Here is an 8,170-nt window from a genome sequence, read left to right on the forward strand (position 1 = left end):
AACAATTATTTGGGTGTAAAAGGCAACTACTTGAATAAGTTTATCTAACTTTGATCAATTCTAACTCTTCATTTTTTGACATCTAGATATTAAACACTCCATCAAAATTCATATTTTTTTTATCTCTATTTTTTTTTTATCATATCACATCATTTATCATATCAATATTTTTATCTCTATCTCTCTCAATGTGAATATTGGTTTTTTATGTCAAGAATTTTTTTTCCTTCTGACTATGACTTTGAAACACGTCAGTTAATTTGATTTGGTCAGCTAACACAGGCCCACATGATTTGATTTTTTTATCAAATTCAAATTCTTTTAGTTAAAATAGTTATGTTTAAATTTATTGGGCTTATATTTGTTCTAGTTATAGTCAGTGTCATCCTTTTTTTTTAAACCTTTCGGTTGCTTAATCATGATCATTCCACGTTTGTAACAAACTCTTATTCATATGCATGAGCAGATAAACCTTAGATATACATGTATGTTCAGTCTATTAATCCAATAGGAATTTTAAAGTGCAGTTAGCTAGCTGGTTTATTAAAATGATTTCCCTTTATCTTGGGTATTCTATTAGAACATGATGAGCTCCCCTTTCCTAATATATATACGAAGGTTTATTGCCAGATGCATCTGGTTCTGTACTCAACTTCTGATTCTGCAGCTCAGTTGGATTTGCTTCAAAATGATCAGATGCAATATTGCTATTCTCATGAACAACATTGCAAGTTTCATTACTAGTCACAATCTGTGAAGCTCCCCCTGATCATACTGGACTGCCCCTGGCTAGTTGAAGAGTTCCAAATATAAATGATGACAAAATAGATATTATATTGCTAAAACAATGTTATCAAATCAATTTTCAAATCATGAATCGCCAAGCTAATTTTGAATGGTGAATCATAATTTATATAAGTTAGTAAGATTCTAAGTGAATGAAAAATAACTTCAAATATATAAAGCACTTAACCATAAGTCTCATAAAGCAATATTATTAGTTGTATATGAGTTCACGAAGCCTCTATTTTCTCGAATGGAAACAAGCAATGAAACAACCAAATGGAGTGCATGCATTGAATCCCCGTATCATTGAGAATGCCAATTCCAGAGGATGCAAAATTGGCACCAATTAAAAAACTTCTTATACTAATCAAGTCATTAATAAAGAAGAAAAACATATCATTTTGTGTCTGGTAATTAAATTGCTTGAGAAAGTGAATCTAACTTATTAGAATGTTTATGTGCCTACCATGTGTTTCATCATGAACTAGGTAAGTCCTATACCTGGGAACTTTGCTACCATTGGAAACTTGATGAGGCAGAATCATATGCCATGATAAATGTTTGGGATATTAAAATGGACAATAGGAAACTTCAGGAATGAAATACAAGTATAGCCACATCTAACAGCTTTCATTTTCTCCCTATCCATTTTCCACTTCCGATTTTCATCCTTTAATACACACTAACAGCATTTATAAGTTTTGCATACAATTCATGACAAGATGGTAAAAGCATACTTACAGAATTGAGAAGTTTTGAGGCCATAGCTTGACAGGATTCCAAAGAGACAAGGGAACCTCCAGCACCTGCAATGACTAGCACTGGAATGTCTCCTACAGCTTGTAAAAATGATTCAACGTTTTTAGCTGATAGGATGGTTTCAAAATCTTATTTATATCATGCAATTAAAGCTTAAGGTAAATGTACTACCTTATCATAAAAAATTCTAAATGTCCATGAGACTGCAGTGTAGGTCCTGTGAGAAAAAAAAAATCAATATAAGCGAGCAAATGGATATATTTATTAAATGAAATGTTTAGAAATAGTTTTTATTTTGACAGAGACGATCCTTTAATTCAATGTCATGTGAATCTTGCATCTCAAACCTCATTCCCACAGGATATGTGTCAACCTCTGCCGAAAGCTAAATATATAGCCATAGTAACTTAGGATTTCATGCTACTTCATATATAGCAGATAGCTCCTCGTCTAATTATATACAGAAAAAAATTCATTCGAGTACAAATTTCATAGTCTCAAATTTCTATAGAGTAATCTTAGTTACAATTGCAAAAATTAAAGTGTTTGAGCAAAGTATATATACAGGGCACAAAATAGGAATTTTATTTTGGTAAAACCTATGACATGTAACTTTAAAGCAAACAGTTGTTACACATATTTCTGATATGAAACACTAATTTTGAACAGAATCATTAACTAAAATAGCATAAACACGTAAGATTTTTTATCTAAGTTTATTCAGAACATGAAAACACAATATACATCACAATAATATCAATTTCAATTTAAAATTAGGGCGCTTAGAAGAAAAAAATAGTCCTAATTGAAATTAGTTGTAAACGAACACAATGCTAGAGTTCTACAAGCAAAATATCCAAATGAGCAACATCACATCCCGCATGAGGCATCAACACTAGATCCAATGAGAGAAAAATAGTTAGTGGGGATAATTATTCTCCTGAAAGCATCAGAACTACACCACCAAAGACCAATACCAAATAAAACTCATTAGAAAATAGTGGTATTTCACTTGATATACTCAAACAAAAAAAGAGGAAGCACAAAAGAAGGTGAAAAAATATAAATAAAACTCAGATCTATAACCTGCGATGTCGCCGTCAAATTTGACACCTAAATCAAAGGGGCCGGTGAGATTGTGATTTGCCCGACCATGTCCTCCGAGACTGTGTGCAGCTCCAAGGAGGAGTCCAAGCCAAGGTCGCGAATATGGGATTGCATGCTGAGAAGACGCTCTGCTTCGGCGTGCGTTGCACTGTGCATTTTGATAGGGACTGAGTGAAGGAGTGAAGGAGTGAGGGAAATGGAATAGGGTTGGGTGAGCAATGGCGGAGGAGTTGTTTTTGTTGTGAAGAGGCAGACGAAGCACCACAAGTTTGCTGCCCAATAAGAGAGAGAAAGTGAAAACTTTAATATGTGTTGCCCAATACAAAAGAAAGAGAAAGCGAGAAAAAGTGGAAACGTCAATATTGAATTATGACAATCTTTAGAATAATCGTCTCGTTAAGCTCTTAATTTTAGGACGGTCATTCAAAGACCTTCTTTGTTATTAGTGTGCTTAATTACAATATTGCTACTGATTTGTTTTTAAAGCCGATTTATGGTTGACCGTCGTTATTAATGCGTCATAATAAATAATATTTTTAGTAGTGTGGGTAATTAATACTCCTACAAATGAAAATTACTCACATTTATAAAGGATCGTGAGAACATAACAAAGATGGTAAGATTATAACTCACCTCAAATAATTTATTACTCTACAAACCCGAGTACCCCACTCAATGGTTACAAGAAATAGTAACACTCACACGAAGACATTTTTCTTTCAACAAAGTAACTTTGTTTCATAATCTTTTTTCTCACACACTCTCTTCATGTGCATCTTCTCAACTAGTTCTCTTCTCTATTTATAGTAAAGATTATCACAACCTATAATAAATAAGTTTTCTTGAAAGTTGAAACAAAAATAACTTTCCAATGCATCCATTCAAATAAGCTTCATGATGCAATCCTATCCCGCAAGGGCATTGGATAGAAGACTCCAAGTAGATTGGGTCAGAGATCCAAGGGAAGGCCCTAGGGTTCTCATGAGCCTTAGGGTAGATTTCGAGTCTGTGGGCTAAGTATGAGCCCACTTATCTTTATAAATATTAAAATAGGTTTTTCCATCGTTTGGGCCTTGTACTTTGGTCATTCTAGTAGTATAGGGTTTTAGCCTTGTATTTCGGGGCATTTTGAGTAGTCTTTGTAGTAAGGATTTTTTTTTTTATTTTCATGTATTTTTGACATGGGGTGAACTTAGCTATTATAGGGGGTGTGTAGCTAAGCTCTAACTTCCCATCTCAAGGAGGTGAGCTTAGCTATTAGAGAGGTGTGTGTAGCTAAGTTCTAGCTTCTTTAGGAATCTTTTCAAGGAAGTTTCTCAAGGAGGTGAGTTTAGTTATTAGAAAAGTATGTGTAGCTAAGCTCTAGCTTTTCAAGGAAGCTTCTCAAGGAGGTGAGCTTAGTTATTAGAGAGGTGTGTGTAGCTAAGCTCTAGCTTCTCAATGAATTTTTCTCAAAGAAACTTCTCAAGGAAGTTTTCTCAAGAAAACTTCTCAAGCAAGCTACCTAGTCTATAAATAGAAGCATGTGTAACACTTGTTGTAACTTTGATGAATGAAAGTCTTATGAGACACACTTCAAAGTTCCACTTCTCTCCCTCTTTTATTTCTTCAATTTCGTGCTCCCCCCCCCCCCTCTCTTTCTTTTCCTCCATTAAAGCATCCTCTTCAAGCTTCTTATCCAAGGCACATTCTTGGTGGTGAAACTCCTTCTTCCATGGCTTATTCTCTACTGGATGATGCCTCCCCTCTCCTCTTCTCCTTTGCCTTCCACTGCATCTCCATGGTGGAAAATCACCATTGAAGGACCTCATTGAAGTTCAAAGATCCAGCCTCCATAGAAGCTCCACAAGCAAGCTTACATCAAGTGGTAATCAAAGCATAAGAGCTTCAAGTAGGTGCTCCTTAAACCTCCATTAATTTTTTGTTTTACCTTCTCTTCCATTGTTGTTTCTTCATTTTTCTCCATGTATCTCCTCACATGTCTTGTGCTAAATGTTTTTAACATGATTCTTTAGATTTTCCGCCGATTAAACTTGCTATAGAAGCTAGATTTGATTTTCTATTGTTCAAATTTCTTGTTCTTGTTCTTGAACCATGAATTGTGTTGAGTTTAAGCTCCTTTGAGTTTTGTCTTGTTATTTTTGTGGCTGAAACCTAAACCATAAAATTCTTACAAAAATATTAAAGTAGAAGAAAACCTCAAAAATCTAGAGTGACTTGTTCACCTATTGTAGTTTTGTCATAGAAGTCATGTCTAGTCATGAAACTTGTCACATAAGATTTCTTATGTTGTGTTGAATTTTATTTTTCTTGTTTCTTTGTCTAACTCATTTTTTCATGAGTGTATGAAATTCTTTTAGCCTATTATTTGATTTGAGTCAAATCTTGCATGTTAATTAGTCCTTAACATGTTCATGCAAAATTCTTAGAGAATCTTCGATTGTGCTCCTTTTCTTGAACTTTTAGGTTTCTTTATGATTGTGTCTATTATGAATTTGAGTTTTGGTGAATGAATTGATGCCTGAAATTTTGATTCTAAGTGAATATTGAACTCCTAAAACTGTGGTAAACAAGCCTAGTGAGTTCAACATACATAGGAAGGTTGAAAGTAAGCCCAAGGCAATCAATATTCTATGCTAAAAAAATTCGAAGTCTGAAATCGCTGGTGCTGGCAGCTTGGACATACAAACTTGTAAAAATTACTGAGAATTAGTTACTTTGAATTTTGAGCTGAAATTTTTACTGAATTTTCTAGACATCTTGAAAAAAGTTATAAAAAAAGAACCAAGTGGTTTGGATAAAAGGAAATAAAAATCACACAAGTTAGCAAAAAAATCAATATCCAGGAAAAAAAAGTGAAAGGGAAGTGTGCTTGTTGTTTTGGCTCAAAATTTATTCTATGATTGGTGCCTATTTTATACCAATCTTAGTTCCTAAATTTCAATTGAAAATTAGTGTGAAAATAAGTGCCAAAGCTAGAGGTTTGTTAAGTCTTTTTTTTTTCCAGTTTTTTTACTTTACTCTAGAGCCATTCTAAGTTTCTCTTTGAGTCCTAGCTTGCTTCTATGCCCTTTTCATTGCTTTAATTGTTGAATAATCCTTGAAAATTTGTCTTGCTAAAACTCCATTGTTTTATATTTCATTTCATTTTTCTTTGTCTTTGGTTATTGTTTGTCTCTTTGTTTCCTTGTTTGTGAGTTGCCATATAGGGGAATTGGAAAGAAGGATTGGTGCCATCCCTTGAAGAATTTAGGTCAAGAAGTAAAGGGCCAACCACCTTAAGAGTTATTGGACTAAGAAGCACTCCAAATTGAGTGAATCACCAAAGAGAGAAAAACCACCAAAATTGAGGACCTTTTAGCAATTTTGTAATTGACAATTTACTTACTTTCATTGCTTTCAAATTTTGTAACAAAAAGGCCTTTCATTGGAAGTAAGTTGGGAGCCTCCAATAGGTCACCCTACTTCCCTTTGTGTGTAATAATCTTGGGCAATTTTCCCGTAGGATTGTAAGTGTTTTGTTGGGAACCTTAAATGTGGTCATCCAAACACTCTTAGGATTTGCCTAGTTTACATTTCTTGCTTACTTTCATAGCTTATTTCCTTTACCTTCCATTGTCAAACCACTTAGATAGCTTGCCTTTTACCAATTAGTTTTTACCTTATCTTTCACACCTCTTTTAGTGTTTACTTTGGCTAGTTTCAAACATAGTTTCTTTTACCTTTTGTTTTCAAACCTCCAACAAGAAAGAACCACAACTTAGGAACCAACATAAGTCATCATTCATCTAGTGTTAATGGTGAGGGTACTAGTCATAAAGACCCTTTATCTAGAATCTTAGATGAGTTGAGTTCCCTCAAGTTATGGAAGGAAAAACAAGAGAAAAAAGAAAAAGGAAAAAATAGTGGAAGAAATAAGTCAAGATGAAAGAAAGAAAATAAGAGAGGGAGAAAGAAGAAAAATAATGAAAGAAATGAAAAGAGAAAAACATGTCTCATATAGTAGTCATAACTCTTGCAAGAGCCTAAGTGAAGAACTTCGTGACTATTACGAAGGAAGGCATAGGTCACATCTTAGACCTCAATCCCATAGGAGAGAAAAGGAAAGAAAGCCTCAAGAGGCTAACATTAACCTCCTATACTTCCATGGGAAGGACAATGTAGAGGCTAACTTAGATTGGGAAATAAGGGTAGAACAACAACTTAAAAAGAAGTCTACTTTAAAATCTTATGGCTCTCACTCTTATCCAAAGAAAGACCAAGGTCAAGGCATATTAGGGGTGAAACCTTCTAAGCCCAAAGATGATAAGGGGAAGACAATAGAAAACAAGCCCCTAAGGCTAGTATGCAAGAGAATACTAGCTCTATAAAGTGCTTTAAATGTCTTGGAAGAGGACACGTTACTTCTTAATGCCCTACCACGAAAACCATGATTATGAGGGGCCAAGAAATTTATAGTAGCCAAGATGAGGCTACTACTTCACCTTTCTCTAGTGAAAGTGAAGAAGCAAAAGGAGAAGAATCTAGTGAAGAAATCTACCCCCAAGAAGAAGGACAACCATTAGTGGTTAAAGAGAAGTGTAAGGAGGTAAGTGTCTCCTCCAAGAGGTTAGCTAAGAAGGAAACTCATTTTACAATAAAGACAAACATTAAAGAAACTTCCCCTCTTAGACAACCTCCAGATTTTCTCATTTGTAAAATGACACTTGCTAGCATTGCCACACCTCTTGGGCTTCAGTTTATTCCTCAAGTAAAGGAGTTGTTGGATGAGGGTTTGGTTCGCAAGAGCTTAAATCCTTGTGCTTTGTTGGTGCCCTAAATAGGTATTATTAGGCACCAAATCCCTAAAATAGGTGGTATGATGAATGTTTTGAGTAGTGCAACCCTCTTTTGTAAAATCACTCATGCACCCAACATCTTCATCGTTTGTATACATAGGGACTCATTAGGTAGGTTTTGTTCTTATTTTTAGTTTCAATACAAACTTAGGTACTCATATGGGACACCTTAGGTTTGTCATACTTTTTGGTAGGAATAATCAATATGAAAATACAGAAAAATGTATGTTTTATTGCATTACTTTTCTTAATTTTTCAAATAATGATCAAGGGGTTCCAATGAACCCTAAGAGAATAAAGGTCATTCATGAGTGGCCCACTCCACCAAGTATAAGAAAAATTTGGGGCTTCCATGACTTAACAAAAATTTTACAAAAGGTTTGTCCCATATTTTTCTATACTTGTAGCGCTACTCATTGAGTTGGTAAGAAACCATGTTCCTTCATGGGAAGATGCACAGGAAATGGGTTTTCAGACCTTACCTTACTTCAACATACCAAACACCACTAATACATATATTTTTGTTCTTTTTACAGGTGTCGAGGGAAGGAGCCCAGAGTATGAAGAACCTCGGGATTTGAGGTCAAATCCTTTCCAAGATGGAGGGAATGATGCAATCCTACCCCGCAAGGGCATTGGATAGAAGACTCCAAGTAGATTGGGCTAGAGATCCAAGGGAA

The 8,170-nt window shown here is 34.7% G+C and overlaps 1 long non-coding RNA gene across 2 annotated transcripts; it reads right to left on the reverse strand.

Annotated features, from left to right (window-relative positions):
- Nucleotides 1–436: 436 nt before the first annotated feature.
- On the reverse strand, nucleotides 437–3,100 carry LOC106798363 (uncharacterized). Of its 2 annotated transcripts, none has more exons than XR_001387766.3 (4): nucleotides 2,632–3,100; nucleotides 1,717–1,762; nucleotides 1,528–1,625; nucleotides 437–785 (listed from the first exon to the last, which is right to left on the reverse strand). It is a non-coding gene; the product is annotated as an uncharacterized lncRNA (long non-coding RNA). The 2 variants fall into 2 exon arrangements; XR_001387765.3 differs by having other exon boundaries at nucleotides 437–789; nucleotides 2,632–3,090.
- Nucleotides 3,101–8,170: the final 5,070 nt, after the last annotated feature.

This window comes from Glycine max, chromosome 1 (assembly GCF_000004515.6).
Source record: "Glycine max cultivar Williams 82 chromosome 1, Glycine_max_v4.0, whole genome shotgun sequence".
NCBI classification, from domain to species: Eukaryota; Viridiplantae; Streptophyta; class Magnoliopsida; order Fabales; family Fabaceae; genus Glycine; species Glycine max.